Genomic DNA, 17866 nt, shown 5'->3' with positions numbered 1-17866 from the left:
AAGTCTGGGAGTTCTAGTCCTTAGGCTAGTGCCCCTGGTTCTCCATTCCTGGATGGCCTCTGGTCACTTTATCTGAATCTGGGTGCTTCCCATTCTCATTCCAATCTCCCCCCCTTGCAGCAGTAGGTTTTATACAGTGGGACCTGTATCCAGAGATTCTGTTTCAGAAGATTTGGGATAGATTTGGAAATCTGCATTTTAAACAAGCTACCAAGATGATTCTGATGCAGGTTATTCTTGACTGCACTTTGAGAAACAATGCCCTGCAAAGCAAATTATGGTCTATAACATACAATGATGGTAGGTCACGCATTTATGGTACTTACTGTACACCAGGGCTTCTCTAAGCACTTCACATATCCTTTGCAATAGATGCTCTGATTATTCTAGTTTTACATATGGGGAAGCTAAGGCACAGTGTAAATTCTGTGTGACCCTGAGCAAGTCAAATGGTGAAGCTGGGATTCAGACCCAGCTCCAAGTTTGACTCTGAGCCTGTGCTTCTGCCACTACATAGTGCTGCCTGTTATACTGATATGTTGTGTAGCAGCTCCATCATCACCATATCCACATTTTGCATAACATGTGAAGTTACAGTGAAATTATAACATGCAAATATTCAAATTAAAAAGTAACATCTTAGCTAGAAGTGTGGTGAAGGAGAGGGGCTCATGAAAAGATATTATACGCAGTTGTGTGTTGTTTTTATTGAGGTAAAATGTATGTAACATAAAATTCACCATTTTAAAGTGTACTCTGGCATTCAATACATTGATGATTAACACTGTTGTGCAACCATCACCACCATCCATCTTTAGAACATTTTCATCTTCCCCATTTAAAACTCTACCCATTAAACTATAACCCCCTATCCCTCCAGCCCCTTGCAACCATTTTACTTTCTGTCTCTATGAATTTGACTTCTCCAGGTACGTCATATAAGTGGAATTATAAAATATTTGTTCTTTTGTGCTTGGCTTATTAAACTTAGCATAATCTCCTCTAGGTTCGTTCATGTTGTATCATGTGTCAGGATTTCCTTTTTTTTTTAAAAGTTTCTCACCACAGACTTTTTTTTTAATTAATTAATTTATTTAGTTTTGGCTGCGTTGGGTCTTTGTTGCTGTTCAAGCTTTCTTTAGTTGCATCGAGCGGGGCTACTCTTCGTGGCAGTGCACGGGTCTCTCATTGAGGTGGCTTCTCTTGTTGCGGAGCACGGGCTCTAGGCGCGCGGGCTTCAGTAGTTGAGGCACACGGGCTCAGTAGTTGTGGCACATGGGCTCTAGAGCGCAGAATCAGTACATGTGACTCACGGGCTTAGTTGCTTCGCGGCATGTGGGATCTTCCCGGACCAGGGCTCGAACCCGTGTCCCCTGCATTGGCAGGCAGATTCTTAACCACTGCGTCACCAGCAGTGGTTAAGTCCTTGAATTTCCCTTTTTAAGGCTCAGTAGTATTCCATTGTTTAGATATAGAATGGAATATGTTGTTTATCCAATGGATATTTTGTTTATCCACATTTTGTTTATCCATTCGTCTGTTGATGGACCCTGGATTGCTTCCACCTTTTGACTATTGTGAATAACACATCTATAAACATGGGTGTACAAGTATCTGTGCAAGTCCCTGCTTTGATTTCCAATTGGTTTTTTCAAAGCAATTATTTGTATTCGTATCAACGAAGTAGAGTTAGAATGAACACTTGATAGGGATAGTCTAGACAACATTTTAATAAATACCTACTATGTTTAAGGGATGGTGTTAAATCTTGTGAGATATACAGAGATTATTCAACTGCATGGCTGCTCTCAAAAAATTTACAATCTAGTGGGAATGGATACAGTAACAATTTTTAGAATTGACCAAAGCTTGCTTTTATTTTTAAACTAGCATATTTCTTCCAAGCCAGTGGTTCCATAGGCCAGCATTATTAGCCTCAGCTGGGAACTTCTTTGAAGTGCTGAAGTCTCAGGCTCCAGACCTACTGAATTAGAAAATCTAAGGTTGGGGACCAGCAATGTATCTTTTAAACAAGCCCTGTAGGTAATTCTGATGCACACGCAAGTTCCAGGTTTGTTTTGTGTACCACTGTTCTAGGCATCCAACACCTTACCTCAACACTTTATTCTCAAGTATGGGAAAACTTTAGAGGGAATAAAAGGACTTGGTCCAACAAAAGCAATTGTAAAAAAGTGTGCTTTTCCTGACAAGCCAAGGAATGCTTTTTATCTGCCTTATTTCTACTCTTAGGAGCCCCACTCTGTCCACCCTGGCAAATTTCTCCGTATTTTCTTATTTCATTTCTCTGTCTAGTGCATCTCTTGTCATTCTTCTGAGGGTGGTAGAGTGAAGGAGGAACAGTAATGCAGTCTGGGCTCTGACCATCATCTGCCTTATCTAAAAGACTGATTAGCCCTTGGTATAATTACACCGCCACAGGTTTAGCCATTTTAATTGCTGAAGTCCCTGTGATTTTATTTCCAACTTGTTGGATGCCATCAAAAATGAAAACTGTATTTTACTGCCCCTTTTATAAATGGATCACTGACTAAAATGGAATGACTAAAGTGAATTTTAGAATTACACATTTCACATTTGAATTCTATGCATCATGGAAAAGGTAAAAAATTGAAATTTTGAATTAATTTAAGTGAAATTGTTATGCAGAGCCATTAGCTTATTCAGATGTATCTAGATAAATTCAATTGTATTGGTATTGTTTAGTTTGGTTGATTGTCTTAAAGTCATATTTCAAATATACAAAGAAATATTTTTTTAGAATAAAACGTGTTTATTTATGGAAATACAAGTTAAACAAGAAATTCTAAGAGGTTTAAATCATATATTAATACATTATTACATGAGTATTTAGTGTCTCCTTTTTCCAGCTCTTGATATTTATGTTATAAAATCTTGTAGTACTTTTATGGGATCGAGTTACTAGCAGAGAGCTCACAATGCTACTTGATTCTTAAGGGTCTTTGCATAATTTAGTGTTAACTGCCATAAGGTGGTTGTGGTTTTGGTTGTGGTTTTGTGATTTGAACTGTTAGACTGCAGCTGAAGTGTGCTTAACAGAGGGAAATTCAGTTTTCATTCCTCTTTTTGAGCTGGTATTTGAGCTCTGCAGGACCTCGGGCACACTTCATGTCCATGCCCAGTTCCTTGTACCTTTATCTAATTGATAGCTCTTGATACCCTATCCTAGTCTTTAGTGCTTAGCATTCTCCCTGTTAGAGTTACTAGTCTCTCCCTACCTTGGCTAGCATGAGGAAGAAAGACTAACTTCTTTCTAGTTCCTTTGTCTTTTCTTCCTTGCTTTTATGTCCATTGATGGACAGAGCAATTACAATTGTGGTAAAGTTTTACATCAACAGAATAAAGCTCTTTTTCTAGTTGGGTGTAATTTTCCCACCAGGAACCAATAAGAAGCAAACTACTAATGATGGAGCTTATTGATTGGTTAAAATATAATTTTTTCTTAACCAGCAGGTTTTGCAACATGGCTTAGAGCTTTTTTTTTTTTTTTAAGACTAGTATGTTTTTCAAAATGTATGACTTAGAAATAATATTTAAACAGAAAACCTAATTATTTTAATATAGTGGAAGTGTTTTAGAAATAATATTTAAACAGAAAACCTAATTATTTTAATATAGTGGAAGTGTTTTTAAGGGCGTTTTTTGTTTTGTTTTGTTTTTTATTTGCGGTACGCGGGCCTCTCACTGTTGTGGCCTCTCCCGTTGCGGAGCACAGGCTCCGGACGCTCAGGCTCAGCGGCCATGGCTCACGGGCCCAGCCGCTCCACGGCATGTGGGATCTCCCCAGACCGGGGCACGAACCTGTGTCCCCTGTATCGGCAGGCGGACTCTCAACCACTGCGCCACCAGGGAAGCCCCAAGGTCATTTTTAAAAAGCTCCATATTATTTAAATTAGTTTAAAAATCCTTGTAGTTATACAATGTAACAATTGGTACTTCAAATAACCCAGGGCAATAGGTATGCAATTTTATTTTTAGATGTTACTTAATCATAGTCATATATGAAATTAAATGTTCACTAGATATATATTTTGCAGCTTAATAGTTACCTTTGAATACTTTGATGAGGTTAGATATAATGAAGAGATTTCCCAAGTGCTTGTTTGCTGTCATTTTAGAAATTCTAAACAGTTACTTTCATTATAAAAAGTTAGAGGCAGTGTTAAGCATCATTTGGTTAAAATATTCCTCTATTTCATATTTGTTTTTGAACATTGATTTGGTTTCCATTTTTGTTATATTACTGAGTACACTACATGGATATGATAGCATTCTGTAGGCACTTTATAATTTCTTGGTACTGTAGTAGAAATCTCATTTGTTGTTAAAGTATAGTATTAAGGATATATAGACTTGTTTCATTGTATGTCACTTAGTGAAATTGTAATTTGTATTTTATGTCCTCTAAGAATGCACAGTGTACTTTTCTAAAGGATGAAAACTGTCAGTAATTGTTTGCAGAGGTCTTCAGATTAAAAAAATTAAGCAGTCTTGCTTTCTATTTCGAAAGACATACTATCAAGAGCCAACAAAATTCAGCTGGAGTTGGAACAGCGATTGAAATACGTTTCTTTGCTGTCTAGGAAGAAGTGTAATGAGTTCTTTACAGTTTCAAAAATGGCGCCAACTAAACTGTAGTGACTAGTAAGAGGAAGGTGGTCTCAGAGTTTGTAGATTCCCAAGAAAACTGTAGTTTCCCAGTCCAAAATTCCCAGTCCAGCTTTTCAAGATTTCATTGACCTAAGTTGTCAGAAGCCCAATTAATAGGGATGCATAGTGTCTAAATAAATACCTCCTTTCCATTTAATACAGCAAATGTAGTTGCTATGTGTTGAGCCTTTAATATATGGAAATTACCACACCAGAAACTGAGAGAATTCAAACATGAGTAAGATGCAGCTCTGCCCTTACAGAACTCAGAATCTAATGTGGGAAACAGATACTGACTATATTATAATGTCATAAGTTCTACACAAGTGGTATGAAAAATGTTGTGGAACACTGAGAAAAGAATGGTTGATGTCTATGGGGAACCGTTGGCTAGAGCTTAATAGAAAAGATGAAGGACATTTGAATTCATCTCTGTCAACTAACCATGGGTCAAATAAGCAATGAAAAAGATTTTTTTTAATGTGTTCTGTACCTGAACACAACAATACTGATGAATTAAATGAAAATTAAACTAAATGAAATAGTATATATAAACATACCTTTTGCTCAGTGGAAATCTGAAGGCATTAGATCTTACTCATGTTGAATAACATGGCTAAGTTTAGGGTAGGTCTACTAGAAAGAAGGGTAAGATTTTAAGGAAGAACGTAGTTACCTGATTTCAAGCATGTGCTGCATGGGCCAAATGAGAGAAGCTGTCTTGAGGATTGTTCCTTGCCCCCCAGCCCCTACCCCAAGCCACAGCTATATGTGTAAGTACACCTATGTTTGTATGTATATATACACACACACATTTCTCTGTGGCTAAAAAGGTGATTCAGTTTTTGTATTCTATTCATGTTGTTGGAAATTCTGTAATAGATAGAACATGATGTTTAGTTTCATAAAACCCAACTCTGTGTCTGAACTGAATTGCAACAATTTTTAAAGTATGGACCAGTAAAATAAAGACTGTAGCATATAAAAATGAAACATGATGTGCAGTCTGATTTCTTTCACTATATTGTCATGACTGGGATTGACTATCTGACAGGGAGAGTGGGACAGATTGCAGCTATCTGCCTGAACTGTAGACCAAGGAGCATGCCACTTGTTCTTGCTGCTAACTAGCTAGATTTACTCTTGGGTAAATGCAGCAGCTAGTTTGTTTAACCACATAATTTGAGGGATGCCGTTTCTGACTGTGTAAAGGATTTGAGGCAACAGCCAGAACTACGTACTGGCTGAGGTAAAATACTTGAATTCTCCTTGGAGGAGCATCCCTCATCCAGCTTTGGCTGTGTCTCTCAGACCTGGACCTTTAAGTTAAAGACTCAAGTGAGGGCTCTGTTCACCGATTAATCTAAGGACTGATTTGTTGGAATCTACTATATTTTTCTGCTTTTATTGGATTAATAATTCCCCTGCATGAGCCTAAAGGCTTACATATTTAATTGAGGTTATGAAACTCCCCCAGGTTTCATAGCCTCAGGTTTCATTAGGCTTACTGATCTGAGTAAGTAAGTGTTTTTCTCTTGTCAGAATTTAGGTACTATAATTTTCAAGGAAGTGCCTAGAGGGAGTATTATCATATTTGATGTGTGTATATAAGACTGTGGTTAGAAAGTTTGTAAATTCTTTAGAATAGAATTGGTATGCCAGCAATAGTTTAGGTAGACCATCCTCTCTGAGCACTTTTATCCTAGGCAAGATGCTGCACCTTAGAGAGAGATACTTGAAGCTCAGGGGAATCGTGAAATTCTTACTGAATTGATGTGAGGGAGCAACACAGCACTGATTGGAATCTTAGCCGTGGAGCGTGCTCTCCCCAAAACCCAAAAGTCAAGTTAGATTTTTATTTTTATTTTTTAACTTTTTGGCCACACCATACGGTTTGCAGGATCCCAGTTCCCTGACCAGGGATTGAACCCAGGCCACAGTAGTGAAAGCCTGGAATCCCGACCACTAGGCCACCAGGAACTCCCCCAAGTTAGATTTTTAAACAGAAGTTTGAAGTCAGCTATACTGCCACCCAACTGCTCCTTTATATTCCATTTGTCAAACAGTCATGTATTTCATCAAGACAACAGCAGAAGTTTAGGAGATATTTAAAATTCAGAAGCATTGCCTGTATTGACTTGGGAGTTCAACAAAAACTGCTTTAAACCTCCCCAAAACTGTCACTATTAAATAAATAGTCCTGCTTTTGGCCACAAAATTAAAAAGTTAAATTTTACCTACCTAAAAAACTTTCATCTCTTTTCATTAATCGTATAATTATCAATTATATTTAAATACCAGGTATCGTGCCTGGTGTGCCCCTGAGGGTATATGAAAAAAAGTAGCTGGTACTATAGCTAGCTAGTTATACAGGGAGAATTATTTAGATCCATACACTGTAAATGTAATTCCAAGATACTGAAACGAAAATCCCAAATACAGATATTTAAGATTCCAACCACTACCCAATCTTTGTGCGAAGTTTCCCTAAATTCAGAGTGATATTTTGTAATAACTAATCTGAAATGAATAAGATCTAATGCTATGACTGGTGATTTTACATTTTTAAAAGTTAAGGATTCAAAGACATACTTTAAATAGTGTAAATTATATGTATATTTGATGTATGTGTGTGATTGCATATTAAAATAGTAAGAAAATATTCTCTAAAAAGCTAATAGTTCCAAAAAGATAAACTTTAAATATTTCATATCAAGAAAAGGTTAAAAAGACTTAGGTTGAATTGAATATATCAAAAACTATATACTTTAAACACCTGTACCACTGCGTTCTCTTTTGTCTGTTAACTTTAATGACAATTGATAATTGACCTCAAGATTTATAACCAACATTTTGGGGTGCACAATATATAAAAGAATATGTTGATTCCACAAGTGTTGCTACAGTTTCTGTCCTTGAGAAAAGTAAAAGATGATTTGCAATTATTCCAAGGAGACATGTATATAAATCTTGTATTTACAACTTTGGATAGAGCCATTACAGGAAGACCCAGTTGAGGCTGTAAGGACCTCTTGTACATAACTCTGGAGATAGAACCACTTGGATTTTCTGCATTTCATGAAATGAATTCATAGGTCAGACTTCCATTAACCTCCACTACCTACATGCCACCTCAAGAAAGCAGTCACCAAAGTAAATCTGTAACTTGTTAGAACACCAAATTGCCTTGAATTGAACCTGAACTTAGACTGAAGATATATTAGACAAGTGTTGATATTGTTAAAGAAAAAAAACAATCTAACACTTGTTAAAAGACTTTATTCAGGACCTTTGTGATAGGTATCAAGACTATTCCAACAGGGGAGAAAGTTGGAGCTCAACTCTGTGCTAAAGACAGCTGGAGATTTATGGCCAAGGAGCAGAGTAAGAGGATCGGTGGATGGAAAATTACTAAAAGGAGATGTTGAGGGTGGGGAAATTCTTGCTAAACAGAGTTAGCAGGATTTTTGCTAAAACTGGGCTAGGCCGGCCAAATACAAAGCCCAAGGATGAGGCCTAGTCAAAAAGAGGGCTCAGAGAATCTTGTCTAAAGTTTGGTCAAGAAGAGGGTCTTTGTCCATATAAGTAAAACCAAAAAATGTTTACAAATACCTCAAAACAATTTGCCTACATCATTAACGAGATGCTTTCAAAGGACAACCACCACAGGGTAATGCTAGATCTTGTTATTCATCTAGTGGTTTTATTGTTGGTGTTCATAGTTTTTCAATTTTTTTGATCAATTATGATAATACCACAAATTTCTTGAGCACTTTCAACATGCCATCCACCCTTTTAGGTGTTTTTCACGTACCATCTCATGGAGTCCTCACAGCACCCTTATGTGGTAAGTACTATCGTTACCCTCATTTTACATATTAGGAAACAGACTCAGAGAAATCAAGAATTTGCAAAAGATTACACAGTTAATAAATGGCACAGCCAGGTTCTGCAAGGCAGGACCATAAAGACTACAGTCTTAACCAGAAGGTCGTACTTGTTTTTAAGAACAAACAAGTAATTCTTAGAATTAATTTTATTTAAATGAACAATATATGGCTTGTCAGATTATAAAAGAAAAGATACTTATATTTGGTTGCAGCATTAAAACATTCAAGTAGGCATTTGGTAATATTAGAATTAAATTTTAAGTATAAGAACTCAGGATTTTTAAGAATTTATCTTTTCCAACTCTGCCTCTGCAGTGGTCTAGGTACTATTACTATTCCTCAGTAGAAGTATCACCAACATCCTATTTCTGGCATCACTACTAATTTGTGCTCAAAAGTAGCAGCCTTTCTTGGAGAGGGACTGCTTCCACATCTTATGACTGAGAGAATGAAGATAGTCTGGAACTTTTCTTTGCAAGAAAGCAAGGCAGATGCTTTCAAAGTTCTGATGGGGTTGAAAGAAAAAAGAAGTCAGCTTAAAAGGGCCTCTCATTGGCCAAGATGTAACAATTTAAGCATCAAAATACAAAATAGAAACTGTACTTAATTAAAACAAGTAGTCTATAGAAAAATTGGGATTTTCTTTTCAAATAACTAGTATTATATACAATTGATTTTTATTCATAAAAATTCCTATTTATATTTAATTGTATGTTTAGTCCCAGGACAGATGGAAGCATATTGAACACTTTCTAGCTGAGTTACACCCGGGGGTTACAGCCCTCACAGCTCAGACTGGGAGGCACACAGGCACAAGTCTCACCAGGCTCCTGTGTGGGAAGAGCTGTGCAAAGGCTTGTGATCGGGGCTTTGAGCATTTCTCTCTGTGTTATACATCAATAAATGGCTTACTAAAAGCAAATTAAAAAGGCTGAGAGTAAGGATCAAGTAGAGGGAGATGAAGAAGGCAGGGCTATTCCACTGGCCAACGGCCCTGGTTCAGAGAAGGGGCGAAATCCAGGATCGATGGCCAGACTGGCCTTACTGGGGAGGAGGAAAGCTGCCTCTTCTGGAACAGGGGGGAAGCAAGAGAGGCACTGGTGAGAAAGTGAGAGAACTCAGCTTAAAAGTAGAGCAATGTCTCAAATGTGCAATGCCATGTTACAATAGCCATGTATTGGCTATTGTAAATAGTGCTGCTATGAGCATTGGGATGCATGTATCTTTTCGAATCAGTATTTTCATTTTTTCCAGAAGATACCCAGGAGTGGAATTGCTGGATCATATGGTAGTTCTGTTTTTAGGTTTTTAAGGAACCTACATACCCTTTTCTATACTGGCTGCACCAATTTACATTGCCGTCAACATACGCTGTAATATTTTTAGGTAATTTTTAATTTTCATTTTTTAAATAACAGCTTTACCACATCTTTTTTATCTTCATCTGTTGATGGGCACTTAGGTTATTTCCATATCTTGGCTATTGTAAATAATGCTGCGATGAACATGGGGGGTACAGGTATCTTTTCAGATCAGTGTTTTTGTATTCTTTGGATAAATACCAAGAAGTGGGATAGGGAGATCTTGTGGTAATTCTATTCTTAATTTTTGGAGAAATCTCTATACTGTCTTCCACAGTGTCTACACCAATTTACATTCCTACTAACAAACAGTGTACAAGTCTTTCCTCTTCTCCACAGCCTTGCCAACACTTTGTTGCCTTTTTTTGATACTCACAGTTCTGACAGGTGTGAAGTGATATCTCATTGTGGTTTTGATTTTCATTTCCCTAATAATTAATGATGTTGAGCATCTTTTCATGTGTCTGTTGACCATCTGTATGTCTTCTTTGGAAAAATGTCTATTCAGCTTCTCTGCCCATTTTTTAACAGGTTATTTTTGCTGTTGTATTTGAGTTATATGAGTCCTTTATATATTAATCCCTTATCAGATATATCATTTGCAAATATCTTCTCCCATTCAGGTTTTTTCATTTTATTGATGGTTTCCCTTTCTGTGTAGAAGCTTCTTAGTTTGATGTAATCCCATTTATTTTTGCTTTTGTTTCCTTTGCCTGAGGAGACATATCTAGAAAGATAATGCTAAGACTGATGTCAAAGAGCATATTGTCTATGATTTCTTCTAGGAGTTTTGTGGTTTCAGGTCTTAACATTCAAGTCTTTAATCCATTTTGAGTTCTTTTTTTTTTTTTTTTTTGCAGTACGCGGGCCTCTCACTGTTGTGGCCTTCCCGTTGCGGAGCACAGGTTCCGGACGCGCAGGCTCAGCGGCCATAGCTCACGGGCCCAGCCGCTCCGCAGCATGTGGGATCTACCCGGACCGGGGCACAAACCCGTGTCCCCTGCATCAGCAGGCGGACTCTCAACCACTGCACCACCAGGGAAGCCCTTGAGTTCATTTTTATGTATGGTGTGATAATGGTAGTTTCATTTTTTTGCATGTGGTTGTCCAGTTTTCCTAGCACAATTTATTGAAGAAACTAACCTTTCTTCATTGTCTGTTCTTAAGAAAATTTAAGTTTTAAACTTTTAAGCAGCAAAGAGGCTTGGAAACGTATTATAAAGTATCTAAATTGTTTATTTAAAGAGCTTTTAAAAGGTTGAATACAGTCCTAGCCTATCATTTAAAAAATGTTTATCTATGTTCCAGGAAAGACTTAAGATAAACTGTTACTATGTTTTTTTCTTAATTGGAGTATAATTGCTTTACAATGTTGTGTTAGTTTCTGCTGTACAATGAAGTGAATCAGCTATATGTATACATACCTCCCGCTTGGACCTCCCTCCCACCCCATCCCCCATCCCACCCATCTAGGTCATCACAGAGCACAGAGCTGAGCTTCCTGTGCTTTATAGCAGGTTCCCACTAGCTAGCTATTTTACACATGGTAGTGTATATATGTCAATCCTAATCTCCAAGTTGGTCCCACCCTCCCCTTCCCTGACTGCATCCACATGTTTCTTCTCTACATCTGCGTCTCTATTCCTGCCCTGGAAATAGGTTCATCTGTACCATTTTTCTAGATTCCATATATATGTGTTAATATACGATATTTGTTTTTCTCTTTCTGACTTACTTTACTCATATGACAGTCTCTAGGTCCATCCACATCTCTACAAATGACCCAATTTCGTTCCTTTTTATGGCCGAGTAATATTCCATTGTATATATGTACCACCTCTTCTTTTTCCATTCATCTGTCATTGGACATTTAGGTTGTTTCCATATCCTGGCTATTGTAAATAGTGTTGCAATGAACACTGAGGCACATGTCCTTTTGAATTACGGTTTTCTCAGGGTATATGCCCAGGAGTGGGGTTGCTGGGTCATATGGTAGTTCTATTTTTAGTTTTTCAAGGAACCTCCATACCGTTCTCCACAGTGGCTGTATCAATTTATATTGCCACCAAGAGTGCAAGAGGGTTCCTTTCTCCACCCCCCCTCCAGCATTTATTGCTTATAGATATTTTGATGATGGCCATTCTGACCAATGTGAGGTGATACCTTGTTGTAGTTTTGATATCATTTCTCTAATAATCAGTGATGTTGAGCATCTTTTCATGTCCCTCTTGGCCCTCTGTATGTCTTCTTTAGAGAAGTGTCTATTTAGGTCTTTTGCCCATTTTTTGATTGGGTTTTTTTTTTGTTTTTTTGATATTGAGCTCCATGAGCTGTTTGTATATTTTGGAGATTAATCCTTTGTTCCTTGCTTTCTTTGCAAATATTTTCTCCCATTCTGAGGGTTGTCTTTTTGTCTTGTTTATGGTTTCCTTTGCTGTGCAAAAGCTTTTAAGTTTAAGTCCCATTTGTTTATTTTTGTTTTTATTTTCATTACTCTAGGAGGTGGGTCAAAAAAGATCTTGCCCTGGTTTATGTCAAAGAGTGTTTTTCCTATGTTTTCCTCTAAGAGTTTTATAGTGTCTGATCTTACATTTAGGTCTTTAATCCATTTTGAGTTTATTTTTGTGTATGGTGTTAGGGAGTGTTCTAATTTCATTCTTTCACAGGTAGCTGTCCAGTTTTCCCAGCACCACTTACCAAAGAGGCTGTCTTTTCTCCATTGTATGTTCTTGCCTCCTTTGTCATAGATTTGGTGACCATAGGTATGTGGGTTTATCTCTGGACTTTCTATCCTGTACCATTGATCTGTATTTCTGTTTTTTGCTAGTACATACTGTCTTGATTACTGTAGCTTTGTGTAATAGTTTGAAGTTGGGGAGCCTGATTTCTCGAGTTCCTTTTTCTTTCTCAAGATTGCTTTGGCTATTTGGGGTCTTTTGTGTCTCCATACAAATTATTAAACTTTTTGTCCTAATTCTGTGAAGAATGCCATGGCTAATTTGATAGGGATTGCACTGAATCTGTAGATTGCTTTGGGTAGTATAGTCATTTTCACAATATTGATTCCTCCAGTCCAAGAACATGGTATATTTTTCCATCTGTTTGTGTCATCTTTGACTTCTTTCATTGGTATTTTATAGTTTTCTTTTTTTTAATTGGAGCCTAGCTGCTTTACAATATTGTGTTAGTTTATAATGTACAGCAAAGAGAATCAGCTAAACATATAATATATCCCTCTTTTTTGGTTTTCCTTCTCATTTAGGTCACCACAGAGCACTGAGTAGAGTTCCCTGTGCTATACAGTATATAGTTTTCTGAGTACGGGTCTTTTGCCTCCTTAGGTAGGTTTATTTCTAGGTATTTTATTCTTTTTGTTGCAATCGTAAATGGGATTGTTTCCTTAATTTCTCTTTCTGATCTCTCATTGTTAGTGTATAGGAATGCAAGAGATTTCTGTGCATTAATTTTGTATCCTGCAACTTTACCAAATTCATTGATTAGCTCTAGTAGTTTTCTGGTGGCATCTTTAGGATTTTCTATGTATTTAGAAATATCATGTCATCTGCAAACAGTGAGTTTTACTTCTTTTCCAATTTGGATTCCTTTTATTTCTTTTCCTTCTCTGATTGCCATGGCTAGGACTTCCAAAACTATGTTGAGTAATAGTGGAGGGTAGACACCCCGATCTTATTCCTGATCTTAGAGGAAATGCTTTCATTTTTCACCACTGAGAATGATGTTTGCTGTGGGTTTGTCATATATGGCCTTTATTATGTTGAGGTAGGTTTCCTCTATGCCAACTATCTGGAGAGTTTTTATCATAAATGGGTGTTGAATTTTGTTAAAAGCTTTTTCTGCATCTATTGAGATGATCATATGGGTTTTATTCTTCAATTTGTTAATATGCTGTATCATATAAATTGATTTGCGTGTATTGAAGAATCCTTGCATCCCTGGGATAAATCCCACTTGATCATGATGTATGATCCTTTTAATGTGTTGTTGGATTCTGTTTGCTAGTATTTTGTTGATTATTTTTGCGTCTATGTTCATCAGTGTTATTGGTCTGTAATTTTCTTTTTCTGTGATATCTTTCTATGGTTTTGGTATCAGGGTGATGGTGGCCTCGTAAAATGAAAGTGGGAGTGTTCCTCCCTCTGCAATTTTTTGGGAAGAGTTTCAGAAGGATAGGTGTTAGCTCTTCTCTGAATGTTTGATAGAATTCTCCTGTAAAGCCATGTGGTCCTGGACTTTTGTTTGTTGGAAGATTTTTAATCACAGTTTCAATTTCATTACTTGTGATTTGTCCATTTATATTTTGTAATTCTTCCTGATTCAGTCTTGGAAATTTGTACCTTTCTAAGAATTTGTCAGTTTCTTCCAGGTTGTCCATTTTATTGGCATGTAGTTGTTTGTAGTAGTCTCTTATGATCCTTTCTATTTCTGCAGTGTCAGTTGTAATTTTTCCTTTCTCGTTTCTAATTTTATTGATTTGCATCTTCTCCCATTTTTTCTTGATGAGTCTGGCCTAAGGTTTACCAATTTTGTTTATCTTCTCAAAGAACCAGCTTTTAGTTTTATTGATCTTTGCTATTTTTTTCTCTGTTTCTATTTCATTTATTTCTGCTCTGATCTTTATGATTTCTTTCCTTCTACTGACTTTGGGGTTTTTTGTTTTTGTTCTTTTTCTAGGTGCTTTAGGTGTAAGATTAGATTGTTTGAGATTTTTCTTGTTTCTTGAGGTGAGATTGAATTGCTATAAACTTCCCTCTTAGAACTGCTTTTGCTGCATGCCATAGGTTTTGTGTTGTCGTGTTTTCACTGTCATTTTTTTCTAGGTATTTTTAAATTTCCTCTTTGATCTCTTGATTATTTAGCAGCACACTGTCTAGCCTCCATGTGTTTGTGGGGTTTTTTTTACAGTTTTTTTCCTGTAATTGATTTCTAATCTCATAGCGTTGTGGTCAGAAAAGATACTTGATATGATTTCAATTTTCTTAAATTTTCCGAGGATTGATTTGTGACCCAAGATGTGATCTATCCTGGAGAATGTGCTGTGTACACTTGAGGAGAAAGTGTGTTCTGCCACTTTTGGGTAGAATGTCTTATAAATATCAATTAAATCTATCTGGTCTATTGTGTCATTTCAAGCTTGTGTTTCCTTATTAATTTTCTGTCTGGATGATCTGTTGGTGTAAGTGGGATGTTAAGGTCCCCCAATATTTTTGTGTTACTGTCGATTTCCCCTTTTATAGCTGTTAGCACTTTCCTTATGTATTGAGGTGCTCCTATTTTGGGTGCATAAATATTTATAATTGTTATATCTTCTTTTGGATTGATCCCTTGATCATTAGGTAGTGTCCTTTCTTATCTCTTGTAACAGGCTTTATTTTAAAGTCTATTTTATCTGATATGAGTATTGCTACTCCAGCTTTTTTTTTTTTTTTTTGCGGTACACGGGCCTCTCACTGTTGTGGCCTCTCCCGTTGCGGAGCACAGGCTCCGGATGCGCAGGCTCAGCAGCCATGGCTCACGGGCCCAGCCGCTCCGCGGCATGTGGGATCTTCCCAGACCGGGGCACGAACCCGTGTCCCCTGCATCGGCAGGCGGACTCTCAACCACTGCGCCACCAGGGAAGCCCTCCAGCTTTCTTGTGATTCCCGTTTGCATAGAATATCTTTTGTCATCCCCTCACTTTTAGTCTGTATGTGTCCCTAGGTCTGAAGTGGGTCTCTTGTACACAGCATATATATGGGTCTTATTTTTGTATGCATTCAGCCAGTCTGTGTCTTTTGGTTGGAGCATTTAAGCCATTTACATTTGAGGTAATTATCGATATGTATGTTCCTATTACCATTTTCTTAATTGTCTTGGGTTTGTTTTTGTGGGTCTTTTTCTTCTCTTGTGTTTCCTGCCTAGAGAAGTTCCTTTAGCATTTGTTGTAAAGCTGGTTTGGTGGTGCTGAATTCTCTTAGCTTTTGCCTATTTGTAAAGCTTTTGATTTCTCTATCAAATTTGAATGAGATCCTTGCTGGGAAGACTAATCTTGGTTGTAGGTATTTCCCTTTCATCCCTTTAAATATGTCCTGCCCCTCCCTCTTGGCTTGCAGAGTTTCTGCTGAAAAATCAGCTGATAACCTTATGGGGATTCCCTTATATGTTATTTTTTGCTTTCCCCTTGCTGCTTTTAATATTTTTTTCTTTGAATTTAATTTTTGTTAGTTTGATTAATATGTGTCTTTGTGTGTTTCTCCTATGGTTTATCCTGTATGAGACTCTCTGAGCTTCCTGGACTTGGGTGGCTATTTCCTTTCCCAATTTAGGGAAGTTTTCAACTATAATCTCTTTGAATATTTTCTCAGACACTTTCTATTTCTCTTCTTCTTCTGGGACCCCTGTTATTTGAATGTTGGTGAGTTTAGTGTTGTCCCAGAGGTCTCTGAGACTGTTTTCCATTCTTTTCATTCTTTTTTCTTTACTCTGCTCCCTGGCAGTTATTTCCACCATTCTATCTCCAGCTCACTTATTTGTTCTTCTGCCTGTTATAATCCTGTTGATTCCTTCTAGTGTGTTTTTCATTTCAGTTATTGTGTTGTCCATCTCTATTTGTTTGTTCTTTAGTTCTTCTAGGTCCTTGTTAAACATTTCTTGTATTTTCTCAGTCTGTGCCTCCATTCTATTTCTGAGATTTTGGATCATCTTTCCTATCATTACTCTAAATTCTTTTTCAGGTAGTTTGCCTATTTCCTCTTCATTTATTTGGTCTTGTAGGTTTTTAACCTTGCTCCTTCATCTGTAGTATATTTTTTTGTCATCTCATTTTTTTTGATGGGTGGGACTGTGCTCCTGTCTTACTGGTTGTTTGGCCTGAGGCTTCCAGCACTGGAGTTTGCAGGCAGTTGGGTAGAGCTGGGTCTTGGTGCACAGATGAGGAACTCTGGGAGACTTGACTCCGAGGAATATTCCCTGGGGTCTGAGGTGGTCTGTTAGTCCAGTGGTTTGGACTCAGTGCTCCCACCACAGGAGCTCAGGCCTGACCCTTGGCCCGTGAACCAAGATCCCACAAGCCACATGGCAAAAAAAAAAAAAAAAACAACCCAACGTGGCGCAGAACAATAACAAAGAATAAGAAATAAAATAAAATTAGAAAACTAACAGATATATTAGAAACAATAAAAGTATAAATGAAACAACTGGAAGGTAAAACAGAGCCACAATAGCAAAAAAAAAAAAAAGCCAGAAAAGGACTTGGCTTAGGCAGGGCGTGGATGGGGCCCTGGAGTGCCACCAGCCTTGGAGTGCAGAGTATCAGGGCCAGGACCTCAGCAGGCTCGCCAGGGCCCAAGTGGGTGTGGGAAATGCTAGCTACGTTCCACCCCCAATCCTCATACCCCCAAGGGTCCCTCCCCATTCACCTCTACTCTTCCTCTCCCATCCTCCAATGCCCCCACATAGCCAGAGGGGGCCCCTGAGGGTGGAGGACCAGGCCCGTGACCCCATCAGGCTCCCTGGGGCCCAAGTGGGCAGGGGAAATGCTAGCTGTGCTCCTCTCCAATCCTCTGAACCCCCGAGGGTCTCTCCGCATCCCTGTTGATCCCCTTGCAGTGAGTGGGCCTCTCGAGGCGTGGGAACCCCTCCCCTACCACCACCCCTCAGGGGTGCCAGTCTCAATCCACCTCCACTTCTCCTCCCCCATCGCTCCACCTCCCATGTTCCGCCTTGTCTTTTGGGGGTTCCTCCCATACCCTTGGGTGTCGAGGTCCCCCACCAGCATCTGGTAGGTGCCCTAGTTGTGAGGAGACGCGGACTCTGCGTCCTCCTACTCCGCCATCTTGACTCTGCCTTCCCATGTTATGTTCTGATGTAAATTTTAACCTAAAAATAAGTCTTCACCAGAGCAAATGAAATGCCACTTATGGTGAAATA

This window comes from Mesoplodon densirostris, chromosome 15 (assembly GCF_025265405.1).
Source record: "Mesoplodon densirostris isolate mMesDen1 chromosome 15, mMesDen1 primary haplotype, whole genome shotgun sequence".
NCBI lineage: Eukaryota > Metazoa > Chordata > Mammalia > Artiodactyla > Ziphiidae > Mesoplodon > Mesoplodon densirostris.
This window is presented reverse-complemented; position numbering follows the sequence as displayed.